Source organism: Lygodium microphyllum, chromosome 1 (genome assembly GCF_053477565.2).
Source record: "Lygodium microphyllum isolate KBCC chromosome 1, Lygodium_microphyllum_v1.1.10, whole genome shotgun sequence".
NCBI lineage: Eukaryota > Viridiplantae > Streptophyta > Polypodiopsida > Schizaeales > Lygodiaceae > Lygodium > Lygodium microphyllum.
The window spans coordinates 20,128,504-20,143,396 of record NC_141135.1 but is presented as its reverse complement, the minus strand read 5'-3'; positions in this window follow the sequence as shown (position 1 = coordinate 20,143,396).

Sequence of the window (14,893 nt, the reverse complement as noted above, 5' to 3'; positions counted from 1 at the left end):
GGTAAAGGAGGTTTATGATCATCAGAATTAGTAGACTCACAAAGCAAGTAAGGAAATGCACTAAGCAAAGACTGTGTATCATCTGAAACATCTGACGATCATGTGCCACCCATAGTCTTCTCATCAAATATAGCATCACAACTAATGATAACCTTTTGAGTAGAAGGATCATAAAATTTGTAACCTTTGGAATGATCTGAATAACCAAGAAAAACAACCTTCAAACTTGGAGGATCCAACTTATGTCGTGTCTTTTGGCACATGAATATAAGCAATGTAGCCAAATGTGCGAAAGTGAGAGACTGAAGGTGTCTTCCCTGTCCAGATTGTTATAGGAATTTTACCAGCAGGTGTAGCTGTTGGAAGATGATTTTGAATAAAAACGACTGTTAGAAGTGCTTCAGTCCAAAACTTTTGAGACAAACTAGAGTGTATAAGCATGTAACGTGTAGCATTAAGAATAGTGTGATTTTTGCGCTCAGCAATACCATTTTGCTAAGGAGAATAAGGAATTGTAAACTCATAATGAATACCTTGATCCTTACAGAAGTCATCAAATAGATTGGATACATATTCACTGCCATTGTCACTGCGAAGAGTCTTTATAGAGAATCCAGTTTGAAACTCCACACTTATCTTGTATTGTTTAAATATAGATAAAGCCTTAGACTTATGTCAAAGAAGATAGACATGTGTGTACCATGAGAAATCATCAATGAAAGTTATAAAATATCGATATTGAGACTTTGAGGCAGGAAAAGGACTGCAAATATCTGTATGAACCAAATCCAAGAGAGCACATGAATGTGATGAAGTAGAAAGGCGAACGATGGTGTTTTCCAAGTGCACAGTACTCACATATTCCCATACGTGGATGAGATTTAAGATCCATACCTTGCACAAGACCATGATGATGAAGATCAAGAATTTTTGCAAAATTGGAGTGTGCAAATCGTTGATGCCATAATTTGCAATCTGCATCTCCAGGGGCAGTAACAACATTTGCAACCATATCGTTCAATGATAGCTCAAATAGATTACCATGTCGAGGAGCCACTACTATAGTATGTCCGTCTTTCTCTATATGACATTGATTATGATCAAAGCCAATAAACAAACCAAGATCAACTAGACGAGCAACAGAAAGAATATTTCTTTGCAAATTTGGAACATGAAGAACTTCTCTTAATATTATAGTGGATGAAACAGTCCCCAGGTATAAATCACCCACTCCTTTGACTTGACAACTCGTATCATCCGCAAGGTAAACAAACTTCTTGACAGGAAGAGAATGATAATTGTGAAGCCACTACGATTGGTATGTCATGTTTCTAGTGGCACCTGAATCAATGATGAATAGAGAACCATCATGAACATGAAGCACCTTTTCTAGAGAGATATCATGATGGACAAAATTGAGCTCCTAATGAGTATGATCATCATCAATTGTAATTTGTTGAACAATATAAGCTCGAGAACATTCTTCATCATATCTGCGTTTATAACAACGACGAGATGGATGATCTATATGTGCACAATAATCACAAGGAGGAAAAATTTTGGATGAGTGAGATTTCTTTGTAGTAACTCCATGCTCCTCATCATATGACGTGCCCAGCAATCAAAAGCCACATGGCCTTTCTTATCACAATAAGAACAATGTTTGTTAGGATAAGCAAGACGAGAATATTTACCACCTTGATTAGGGCATCCACCCTGTTGAAAACGTGAAGTGGGACGCTTGTGAGCAACAAAAGTAGCATCAAAATCCCTTTGTTTGCGAGTGACCAAAACAGCATCAGATTTTTCCAAATGATGCTCATGACATTGAGAATATTCAATAAGAGATATACATGCTTTGTCAAAGTGGATATCATCCTTGTTAGAAAAAATAGTGATGATATTGTCATATAAAGGATCTTTGATGGTATGAAGAAGTTGAGTAACAATCTGATTTTTAGCAACAGGAGCACCGGCAGCACCAAGCTGATTGATAATGTCTTTAAAATCCTCGATATGAGAGTGCATAGAAGTATCAACCTTGTATTGAAGATTCTTCAAACAAGTTTGGAGATATAAAATTTTGGTGACCGATTTCTTCTCAAACGTTGAGATAAGATACTTCCAAACAGCATGAGAGGTTTCCAGATGAAAGACATCCAACATAAGTGAGTCAAGAAGTGCAGAAAGTATATAACGACGAGCCTCTTTGTCATGACAAATCCAATCAGTATGATCAATTTTCCATTGTTCAAATAACGGGCCATCAGTTAATCAGAGAATTGTTATTCATCACATCAATAGGTTGAACTGGGCAAGACAGGTCGCCCAAAACAATATCAAATAATTCGTCACCTTCAAGAATTACCATCATCTTTGCTTTCCACCCAGGAAAGCCTTGTCCTTGGAAGAAGGGAACCGAACATTGGCCAGATGGATATCCATTAACAATTATGCAATTGGCCATGCCTGTATCTCGAGAGAAAACAAATAAGATAAGATCGCAAAATCTGCAAACCATAAACAAGACGAGAGTAGTTAAGACGTGTGACAATCAAAATAGGGAGATGCATGTAAGAACAACAAAAAGTATTGAGTGACTAAAAAGAAAGCCTGAAATAGAAAGACGTAACCTGTAAGATGAGATGACGCATTGTCGTAGAGTTCACGCAAGGGCTGCAGAACACGGGGTTCAAGATACAGCAATGGAAGAGACTCACAAGAAGAAAATTGAATTGCTGATGCCAAAGTACATTATCTTTCTTGTCAAGTGAGTTACATGAAGCTCATGTTCAGAAAAATTTGAACACATTCAGTTTTGCATACAGATGCTTGAATTCAGTTTTTCCATTGGCACTTGATAAATTCTGCTGAGAAATAATGTCTGTGAACAAATTTTCAGGAATCCTACTGCTTAAGACTCCAAACATCTTGATTCTCAGGGTAGATTGGAAGTAGGCTCTGCACAAACAGATAACTTAATAGTTTGGAAGACTCCTCAACCGCTGCTCTAATGTATGTAGATCCGTTCATGCATTTCATGATTACAAGAGAGAATTTTATAGATTGATCCAGAGAATGTTGATGGTTTTCTTCAAAGGTTATCTTGACAGTGAGAGCAAGAATAGCAGCACATCTTAGAAGAAAATGGTCCTGAATTTCAGGGAATGGCAAAGCCCATTTCAATAAATTTCTCCATAACTCAAAATTCTCACAAGCAGCAACCTGTTCCAATGAAGTTCAGAGGCAAAAGATAGTTCTGATTACAGGTGATTCTCTCTGGCTCTGGACTTCAACTTCCCGTTTGTTACATACACGTGGAGAAGCCTGTTAATGGACCTGTTTGGCCCATTGAATAGCTGATCTCTCCCCTGAAACTCACAAAGAAACAAGATGTTTTAACTCACTGAGCAGTTTCCTCAGTTTTTTTTCTGATGAGCAAGAGCATGATCTTCTAAGTATGGTCGGCTATTCATTTCAGTCAACCTATTTATAGTCCTGTCCTTGGCAAATCCCAATTCGTTGTCAACACAGAGGTCGGCATCATCACTTCGCCTCGATCTAATTTCAGTCTTGGGTGCTTCAGCAACAGTGATGCACCGCTTGAAGAGGCTGACAGGGTCAGCCTCTGCTGAGCAAAGAAGGCGAGCTTTCACCTCATACATTACATCAATAAGAGTCACAAATCGATATGCAGCAACACGATTATGTGATCCAAAGATAGGTACACCTTCCAGTGCCAAGGAATGGAAATTATTGAAAAGGCCAAGATAATCTGCTGCACCAAGTGGCAATTCACAAAGTTCATGAAATTGGAAATATGCACAACCATTAGCTCCAAAAGGGACCTGAAGTTTACACCCCATTACAACTTCAACTGTAGTGGGCTTAGCGACTTCTCCATCTGTTAGTATCTTAAACTTATCACTTAGCAAATCAGATGCTCCTTCTCCACAAAAGTAGAATCCTTCTTCAGATGAATTGAGCTTTCTGTAATCAATGGAGATTTTTGAGAGAACTGAAAGCGGTTGGCTTCATCCTCAGAAAAAGATCCAAACAAAAACACCGGAACATGAAGAAGACCAGATTAAGCACGCAGGAAGCCGCCCAATCCTAAGTGTTTCATAAAAGGAGGAATGGAGGATGCACAGAATTTGTTGAAGCCCGTCAGCTCGAGATAGAAGAGCCTGGTGAGTGAACTGTGCAGCGTGCTTTGAGCGAACAAGACCTCACCGCGAGAACAGACACCGGCCGCTAGCAAAACCCAGAAATTCATCCAGTAGCTTCCACGAATAGGAAAGGTGACAGAGAGAAGAAACAAAGAGAGAATCCGTCGATGCTCCCTATGGGCTCAGCAGTTTATGGGTCGTGTGTACCTCACGAACGGCACCCATATCCTCCTCCCTCCTCTGATTTCCTTCAGCATCCTTTTTAGCTGATGGTGTTGCTCAACGGGTTAGCCTACGATGCCATGATGATCCCAAATTGCTGAGGAGACGAATTGCCCTTCTTTGTCAATCTGATCCCTGCTTAAGGAAAATCTTCACGATCCTCCCTTCTTCCGAAAGTTGCTGAACTCCTCTACTCTGGTCCGCCCACAGCCCGCCATATTCGCCTTTTCAAAAATATCCCCCTATCTTCCCAGAATAGACTAGCTTTTCCTTTAAAACTTCTTGTACCTTATCTTTAAGACAGGTCACACCATAGGCCTCTAACATCCAATTGTATGTGAGTGAATTTGCACCAATACCACCAGTTTGCTTCATTTCTTGATAAACACGTTCTGCCTTTTCCATCTGTCCACTGTTTATGTAAGCCTTTATAAGCATATTAAAAGTAGCATGTGCAGGCCGTACATTCGCAGCCTTTGCCCTGTCGAACAAAGACTCCACTTCTTTATAGCACTTCAATTGCAAATACATATTCATGGCACTGTCAAAACATGGTTGGAGTGGTTTGAGGTCAGTCTTCTCAACTTCAGATAGTAACTCCAGAACATGATCAGTGTGCAATGCATTAAGGAAATATATACATTGGATGCGGATTATTAAAATGCTAACACAAATGCACAACAAAAGAAATGGAGGTGTATACGACTCGGATGCGCAGCAACACGACAGCGTATAAGAAAAGTGCTATTTTGATCGAATAAAGAACGTGAATGATAATAAAACATCGCTAAAAATAGCAAGATGTTTGCTTGTCGTAGTCAACATCATTAAAGAGGACGAGAAATTAATGAACTGTAATTGGGGATTAACAAACTTTAATTAGAATTACAGTTTTAAGTAAAGAATCACAAATTCAAGCAGAATTCTTGTCTTGAATCTTGAACTATCATAACTTTTGATCCAGAACTCCGATTGACAAGCGGTTTTGACAGAATTCGAGAGCACGACGAGAGTTATGTATCCAGACCTGGTTTTTTTTAAAAAGACAAAATTAACTAATACTTCTAATTTGAACAAGTTCATGTATCAAATCATCATGCAAAGAATTGAATCAATTATAAACAATGAAACAACTTATCTTCCTTCTTGTCGCTACACATCCATAGCTCTGATACCATGTTGAGAGAGAGAGAGAGTACAAGAGAGATACACAATACATGCTCCCAAAGAATGATTCATATTGATGTAGAGTTAGTATATATAGGTGAGACCCAAGTCAAGTGAGAGATGATATATATAGTTGTAACAGATAGGTGCATTCTTGGAACGTTAAATATATTGGCACTAAGAGGGGAGTTTGTTTCGAATGTGTCTATGCGTAGAAGGAGCGCATCGAGGGGCCAATCCCCAAGATGTAAGAGAGATGCAGTAGGGCTGCGGCAATCAGTCGGTGGGATGCCCTTGGGTCTGTGATATGTGGCATTTTCATGCCGATATATGTATAATATTTCTCTGAGGAGATGGGAAAAGGGAACATCTGTTGGATTACAGACTATAAACGCACAGTGATTAGTGTTTAGGATAGTGTATCCCTCGACATACGCTCCTGGTTCGCTAGGCCGTGTGGTGGGGTTGTCTGTTGAGAGCATGAGGTCCGGCTAGTGCCTTAGCCAATGCTGGCCCATTTTAGGTCCCATTAGTGGTGCATTTGCCAGGAGCTGCCTATAAGTCACGGTCTCCGAATCTAGGTTGTAAAGGGACCTAAGTTTATAATTTCCATTAGGAGTAATCTAAGCTAACCAAATGGGATTTGTTCAAGGATGGAAAACCTTGGCTTTCCCTATACAAAACTTACTAATGGACATAGTTAGTTATGTAAAGCATGAGTCCTCTACAGAAGATGATCTAGGTGATGAGAAGAGTAACAAGTTAGTGGTTACCCCATCCTCTAATGCAATGGCATGGATCGAGGTTCGCCTTGGTGTGGTCTCTACCCAAGAGAAATCATGTATAACCATCCATCAACCTAGAGGGCATGGAATAAGTATGTTGGAAGCTATGGTGGTCATGGCATCAACAAGTGATTATGTTAAAGCCGCAGTGCCATGGGAAAAACTCAACACACAGTGGAGTGCAGTTATGGCTGAAACATCGCATGTGGTGGGGCATCGCGCAAAATTTTTAAGTATTGTAGTATTTTCACTCAAAAAATATTATTAAACTTGACTCCCTGCATGCCGCGTAAAACATATGCAAGGTTATCTCCCGCATTGTAATTACAGGTAGCTTAATCCGTACCCCGCACACGCAAAAATGAGGCCTCCGCATTGTGAAATCGAGGCTGGGGTTGAAGACCATAAAAACCCATGGGAGAACACCCTTTTTGAAGGGGCAAATGGATAATAATGTAAATTTATGCCAACTTTTTTCCCTAATTATCCCTTCCCCCAGCCGATGCATGGCTGGAGGAGAGGGAGTAGGAGAAGAGTAAGTAAGAGTATGGGGAGCTTGTTGAGGTGGAGATGCATGGGAGAAGAGGGAAGCATGGGGGGGCGTCCCCCTTGGCCTATATAAACACCCCTTAGGCCTTGAGGGGAGGGAGGATAAGGGGAACGTTGCCGTCGCCTGAACACCTGCCGTCGTGCCGTGGAGAGAGGAGGAGGGACTGCTACACCGCCGCTGTGAGAAACGCCACCCCCACAACACCTGCTTGCTGCCGCCATATTCCCCCTACCATCGTCAATCCTTCCCTCTTCCCAATCATTGGGACCACGTCAACTCTATTAAAAAAATCAGACGCTTCTTTAAGAAGCTTCTAAGAAGCTCCTATTCCTACGCGAGGAGAAGGTATCGACCTCTAGGCAGTCTCGGAGAGCAAGAATAAAGGCTAGAGGGAATCCGCAGAGTCCATTATCATGTCTATGATGGCTCCCAAGAAGTCGCAAGGCGCACCAGCAGGAGGTTCCTCCCCGAACTTACACGTGGACATCATTGCGGATCCACAAGCCCAGGTTCCATGAATTTATTTCCACATAAATAAATGCTTTAAACACACTTAATTCCATAGGGAGAATGCATTTTACGCTTATCCGTTAATTCATGTGGTAGTGATAAAAGTACAGTTAATAAATTATCTCTTTGAACGATAGATAGGGATTGGTGCATATCATGCAATTGGATTGTGTGCATCTCCAAAGTTATGAATGTAAAACTTACTCGCCCTATGAACTTAGTCACAAATTGCCTTGTTGTGCATTTTCAAAGTGGAAGTCTAAAACGCATATTGCCTAGGGTTAAAGAGGAAATTTTTAAGTTCATTAGCTGTGAAGGAAAAGAGTATCTTGCATTTAGTCAATAACTTTCTTGTTATGACTTGCATGGAAGGAATTGTTAACGTCCGTTGCACGGCATGAAAATGAAACAATGGACATTGCAAGTTGCATGTAAAAGATGCTTGGAGATGGAATAAGTCAACACTAGTCCTATAATATTCTCTTTGCATGAACTTCATTAACTACATTGTAGCTAGGAAAGGGTTGCTTGTTGCATATTCATCATGCGAAAAATTCATTCATCAAGAGTTGCATTTAGGAAAGGTTGCATGGCTTATCAAAGCATGAAATTCTAAAGCTTAGATAAAAGGGTTGTAGGTATGATTCTTTGATGTAAATCCTAGTAGGTCCTAAATAAGTTAGTCTTCAGATTATCATGCGTAATGACTTTAGCAAGAAACGTTAGGGTTATTGCAAACATTTTGGTGCGTAGAAGTAATGATTCACATGTTTATATGTATTTTGACATCTTGCAAACTAGTTTAGCATCTCTAGGAAAGGATCGTCCTTGTCGCAAGACAAGTAGGTCAATTTACCCAAATCACTTGTGATATTATAACTGTTAGGGTTTCGTATAGGCATAACTAGTCGATACGATAAAAACCTCAAGTACTAACTAGGGTTTGGCACGTCAGAAATGCAGCCTAGTATCGTACTTGGACGCCAAGTCGAAACTCTCAAACCCAAAGGTCCCACCCACATTCATGGAATGTTTGGGTCAATTGGACACTCATGCAAACAACGATCTAGGGTGTCTACCCTAACGATCGTTCAATCCAATGCTAAAACTCGGATTGAGTTTGGAAACCCTAGGACATTGTCGGCCTAGTACCATTAGGGTTGGGTAAGAAGACACCCCAAACCCTGCGTCTTGTCTAAACATAATTCCTTGACCAGGATACCCCGTTCAATGGGTGAAATGATCCCATAAGTTAGGTGCAACACTTGTGCAACAAGTTGCAACATCGCATGGCTATGTGGTTTAATCACAAGAGGGATTTGCCATTCCTTGGAATGAGGTTGGTAGATTTTAGCACAAGTCTAACTTTCAAGAGGATGAGTAGTCATCCTACTACATCACCTTTCTTGGTCTGATTTGCCAAGTTAAGGGAAGTTATGTATTTGCCTCGTAAGCAAAGGATCAATCAAGTTACAGTGACACGGTCGCCAGGATTCACTGTCTTAATTTATGAAACCTAAGGTGTTGGTTAAGTTGGGTGAACAGGGTATGACCCTAACCCAAGTATAAAAGGGTAAACAAACAAACCCTTGGGGGATCTTGCCAAGTCGCAATTGATCCCAGATTGAATGCTAGATGCATTCGAAGAAAAGGATTCACTCCTTAGCAGTTGGCCAAATAAATGACCACTAGATTTATTGTGCTTGTAATAGTTTAGGAGCACTTTTTGCATTGTTTGATCAAGAGACTAAAGATGGAAAGATAATTAATGCTTCAGGTTGAAGGCCTGAAGGGAGAGGCAGCATCAATTACCCCCGACTGTCTGCCTGACCCTAACCAAGGGGGTTGTTAGTCGTGTCGGGAACATGGATCGAACCCGCCGCGAGAGGTCTCTCCGTTGGGTGCTACTTGGATCATGAGGATGCTTGGGTGCCAAGGGGGATTCTAGCCGTAAATCCCTTGCCTTCTGGGCCCTGCACAAGAGGCCAACGTGACTCGAGATTGGATCTTGGGGCCCGCATACTAGTCTACGGGTGGAATCTTGGATTAGCAATCCCTATGGATTGCTGGATAGCCTTTGGGTGGATTATGGATTGCCTTCAGGCGGATTATGGATTAGCCTACGGGCTGGATTATATGATGTTTTCCAAAGATAAATGAGATAAACTGTTGAAAAGAAACTTGTTTGACATTGTTTTTCTATATCAAGTGTTAAGATTGCATGATGAAACCGGTGTCTAACTGGCTAATTAAGGAAGCTGCTTGATGCATGTCCAACTAAATGTGGTATGTAATTAGACAACTAAAGCAACCCTAAGGAAAGTGTGGTGGATGTGGCCATGGGTCCGTCCTACAAATGGGTGGTCCCGGTTGGCCGAGAACTTTTCTCAGGCGAAATGGATAGCATGGAACTTTGCTCGAAGGAAATGAATAGCAAGGAACGTTGACCTAGAAATCTAGGATATTAGAGTCCCAATTTGTGCCATTTTAGGGGAACGGAATGGGACTATGCCTTATGGGTAGAGAGGTTGAGCTTCGCATCCCTCTCGTTTCCCATTCTCTTCGAACCAAGTGCAGCATGAATCCACTTCGACCCTGACATTTTTGCGTAAAGTATTTCACCTGGGGTTAGACGCTAGCTGCAATTCTAAGAGTTTGACCACTAGGAAAACCTTGATTCAGGTCAGTCCTGATAAGTGGAAACGGCTGGTGTTACACAAGTGGTGATCCAGAGCAAGCCTCCCTCACAACCCAATAACGAGACGTTAAGGAGTGCCGGTTGGGGTAATTTACTTTGTCGAATGCACAACTCAATTTGAAAAATTCAAATATTTGACAATACACCACGAAAAACAAAAAAATAAAGAACTACCTCTTATAGATCAAACAACTAAAAACCCTAGTTCGGGTAGAGCATCACACAACCACAACTCAACAAAAAAAATCCAACAATTTAAAAACAAACCAAGTGAACAATATTCTCGTACCTTAGCAACCATGATCCGACGCTCGGCGCTTTGACATCCAAAGGCTCTGACTTTCAAACAAGCATGACAAGAGCTCACTCTAGCATGCCACCCTCCTCTCTCCTCTCTCACAAAATACAATTGTACAAGAGGGGGCAGGCCCTTAACTCTTCAATCTCCTCTCCTTATATAGTTTTCTATCCACACTCATACATTAGGCTTTTTGCTTTCATCTTTTGGCTTTTGCTTTTCTACTTCTTTTCACTATTTTCGTTTTTTCTGCTTTATGCCTGTTTGAAACTTGTTTGGATCATAACTTCGTCATTTGAACTCGGAATATAGTTGTTTGGGTACTCAAAACGATCAGAACACATCTGATCAACAAGCCACCATGGGCAAAATTACAAAAATCACTCAAAAATGGGAAAAAATACCAATATTCGTAAATTGCATCATTTTTCTCTATCTTTTAACTTGGACGACTTATTCCCTTCCTTGGCCTATTGTTCTTGTAATTGCACACACTTTCAACACACTTGTCCTCTTTTTCTTCAAGAAATACTCGCTGACGATGTAAAACGTACGATCTTTTCCTTTAATCCTTGAGTCTTCAAAATATTCTCTGAATATGAACTTGCTTTTTTATGCAGTGTGCCCTAGCTAGAATATGCTATGAAAAAGAACTCCGTGCACAACCATACATTATTTGAGAAAACATGCAATATAAAATTGATGCTATGCAACCACTCAACCGATGCTTCACACAAAATTAATGTATGCATTGAAGAAATTGTGCCTAGCCTATCTAGATGTGATCGTGTGTCATGCAAAATGCAAACAAAATTTCTTAATTAATTAAATATTCCTTATCCTCACCTCTCAACTCTCATAAAAAAGATATGACATACTCCTCTCCACCCATCCAGAATCTCACAATCACTCTAGAAAATTATGGTCCTCAAGATATTGACCAGATATGAACAACCCATCTCACAATTGGTGGTGTCCTTCACGACCCTCTAAACTCACCCAACCTCCTTACACACTTAACCAAAAGTTCCTAACTTTGTGATGAGCATCCCAAATATCGTGCGTGCAAGAAATGTGCGTGCTCAATGACAGGTGCTCTCTCATGTGTACGTGCATCTAAAACTTACTACATATAGCTGCAGCAGACCTCACGCTGTGCTAGTGGTGATGGTGCAAAACGTGCATAATCCCAACCCATGGCATGGAAGTATTTGATAAGAACAAGAGATGACCCCCGAGTGTAGTGCATCAACAAGTGCAACGTGAAGTGCTCGTGAATCCATTATCCCCGTGATGCGCAAAACTCTTGACAAGAAAACATACCTAGCTCCTCAATGTTCAGTAGAGCTAATAGCAAACTCCTACTTTAACCTGTCCAAAAAAATACCAAGCTCGACCAAGGCTATCAAGTTTCACGCTCAACAAATTAAACAAAATGACAGAAACAAATCCTAAGCTAGACAAACACAAGAAATCCAACTACGAAATAACAAAACAAACTGTCACGCAAATAACTAAGCTAGCAAAAATCAATCCTAACTATAGTTAGACTAGGGGTTTTCAGTTTCAAAAAAATGCTTGACAAATTTAGCCCTCTCCCTAGTCTGCAAACGTTCATGTGTAGTAGTTTCTTTCATAAAATGATGCAACATTTATGAGCCAATCAAAAATCAAATCCAATGATCTATCTCTGAGTTCTTCAAATTCATAAATTAAAAAAATCCATGACACACCATTCTCAAACCACTTCTGAACTGGCATACAAAAATCATCAAAATTTTTCTCTTTGAAATCCTCAAAATTTTCAAATCCAAATTTCTCAAAACAACTCACATTTTCAAAGCAAAACATCTCATCACCCACAATGACAATCCACATACCCTTCCCATCCTCCCATATGGAAAACATGACAAAGCTAGGTTTTTGAAACAAAGTTTGAACTCTTTCTATGTTACCAAAATCAAACTTATCCATTGATTTATCTATAACTTCTCCTAAAAATACTATGCAAGTATTTTCCAACTCAATCTCCAAATCAAACACAACATCAAAAGAAGTCAACTCTGGACTCATAACACCACAAAAACCAACAACATCCACAAATGGGGTCACTCCATCATCAACAATACAAGACTCCATCGAGTCTTTCACACACAAAGAGTGGTAAACACCTTCCATAGTATCCTTACAAGCAACCTCATAAGAAACATCATCATTACAAATAACATATTCACAATGCAACAACTTCGGGTCAATAACCTCAACCAAAGACTCCTCAACTACCAAATCCCCAACTACCTCCTCACAAACCTCTTCCAACTCTATTTTCTTGATTTTAAATCGCTCTTCCCTCAAATTCTCAATCCTTTTTAAAGCCTTACTCAAATTCTCTCTCACATCCTCATCAATGCCACTCTCAGGATCCTTAAAACCCCAGTCAGAATCATCACAAACTTCATCAAAAACTTCTAGAGAATTCAAAGAAACTACAAGACTATCAAATGAAGTTTTCTCTTCAACATTATTGCCTAAAACAACCAAACAATCATCATCACAACTATCAAGGAGTAAGAGATTAGGTCTACTCAAAACCACATCATCAACATCATAAACAAAAGTCTCTCCAGGGCTACTCAAACCATCAACAACTAACTCACAAGACTCATCAGAGTTAACAACACCAATATCAGAATCACAACAAGAGTCAAAACCCAAAACCTCAATACTCTCTTGATCATCAAACTCACAACAAATCTCAACAAACTCATCAGGCAACAAATTTGAACCCTTGACTTCACCTTGAAAACTTACAGTTTCTAAGCCCTCCCTCTCATGGTCCTCTAACAAACTAAAAAATTCATCCTCTATTCTCTCTTCATCTTTCAAGCAATCAAATCCATCTATACTATCACCAAGGCAAACAAACTCACTCTCTAAATTGTCTTTACTCTCTTTAACACTGCCATGACTATAAAAACTTTCATCACACCTTCCCTCATCAGAAATATTGAAACTTTCTTGACTCTCATCCTCTCCCAAGGAACATGAAAACTCTTTGTCCTTAAAACAATATGGTCTTGCTTTTCTTCTTTACAACTCAGATCCATCTCTAGCTCATCTCTATAGTCCTCAAGCTCCAAAGTATCATCAGTCGATCCCTCTTCTTTAGTTAAATCACTAATCACTGAACTAGAAGTATTCGTGGTCAATGGGTATGAATTCAGACTCCTAGACTCTTCACTCCAATCAGTCAAACAAGTATTTTTCTCCTCAACCACCCTAGGGAGTTTCTCCTCACAGACTTCAATTGATTTCTCACAAGTCAACTCATCTCTTCTAAATAGAGAATATAGTATACCACTCTCAGGATAGGCATAACTAACTCTCTTCTCCTCAAAAACTTTTCTCTCAAATCGCCTTGAACTCAACCTTTCCCTTGGTTCATCAAACCCTAACTCTTTTTTTCTTTTGGTCTTCCTCTCTTGATATTAAGCTATCTTCACCGCTTCCTCAAAAGTCTTAGGGTTTTTTACCTCTAATTTCACTCTCCAATCTTCTAATTTCAACCCATTTACAAAATACATTATCTTCAACATAATTGGGGCTATCTCACATTCTTACAATGTTAAACTCCATTGATTCCACAATCTTTCAAACTCCCTAGCAAAGTCCTCAACACATTGATCATCTTTTTGAACACAAGTTTCTATTTTCACCCAAATCTCACTTTAACTTTCTCTTTTTTTAAACCTAGATAGAAAAGCATTTTTAATAGTCTCATAATCCAAATCTTAAATTGCAGGCTTCTATCAAAGTTAAGCAACCAATTTTGTGCTTCTCCCTACAATTGATATCTAAAAATCTGGAGTTTATCCTCAAGATTAGTCACTCTCTCTATCAAACAACACAGCTCTATCTTTTCTAAAAATCTTTCAGGATCTTCAGTATGATTACCATGGAACTCGGGAAATTTATCAAACATTTTCAAAAATCACAAGAAATCAAAACAAACTCACATTCAAAATAACAACAATGTCAATTTTGGCACTCCTCAGCGGGGGCACAAAAAAAAAGAGATGTTACGCATGCGGTGATCCAGAGCAAGCCTCTTTCACAACCCGATAATGAGATGTTAAGGAGTGTCGGTTGGGATAATTGAATTTTTTGGATGCACAACACAACTTGAAAAATTCAAATATTTGACAATATACCACGAAGAACAAAATAATAAAGAATTGCCTCTTGTAGCTCCAACAACTAAAACCCTAATTCGGGTAGACCATCACACAACCACAACTCAACCAAAAATATCCAACAATTTGAAAACAAACCAAGTGAAAAAATATTATCGTACCTTAACAACCATGATCCGATGCTCGGTGCTTTGACATCCAAAGGCTCTGACTTTCAAATTAGCATGACAAGAGCTCACTCTAGCATGCGACCCTCCTCTCTCCTCTCTCACAAAATAAAATTGTACAAGAGGGGGCAGGC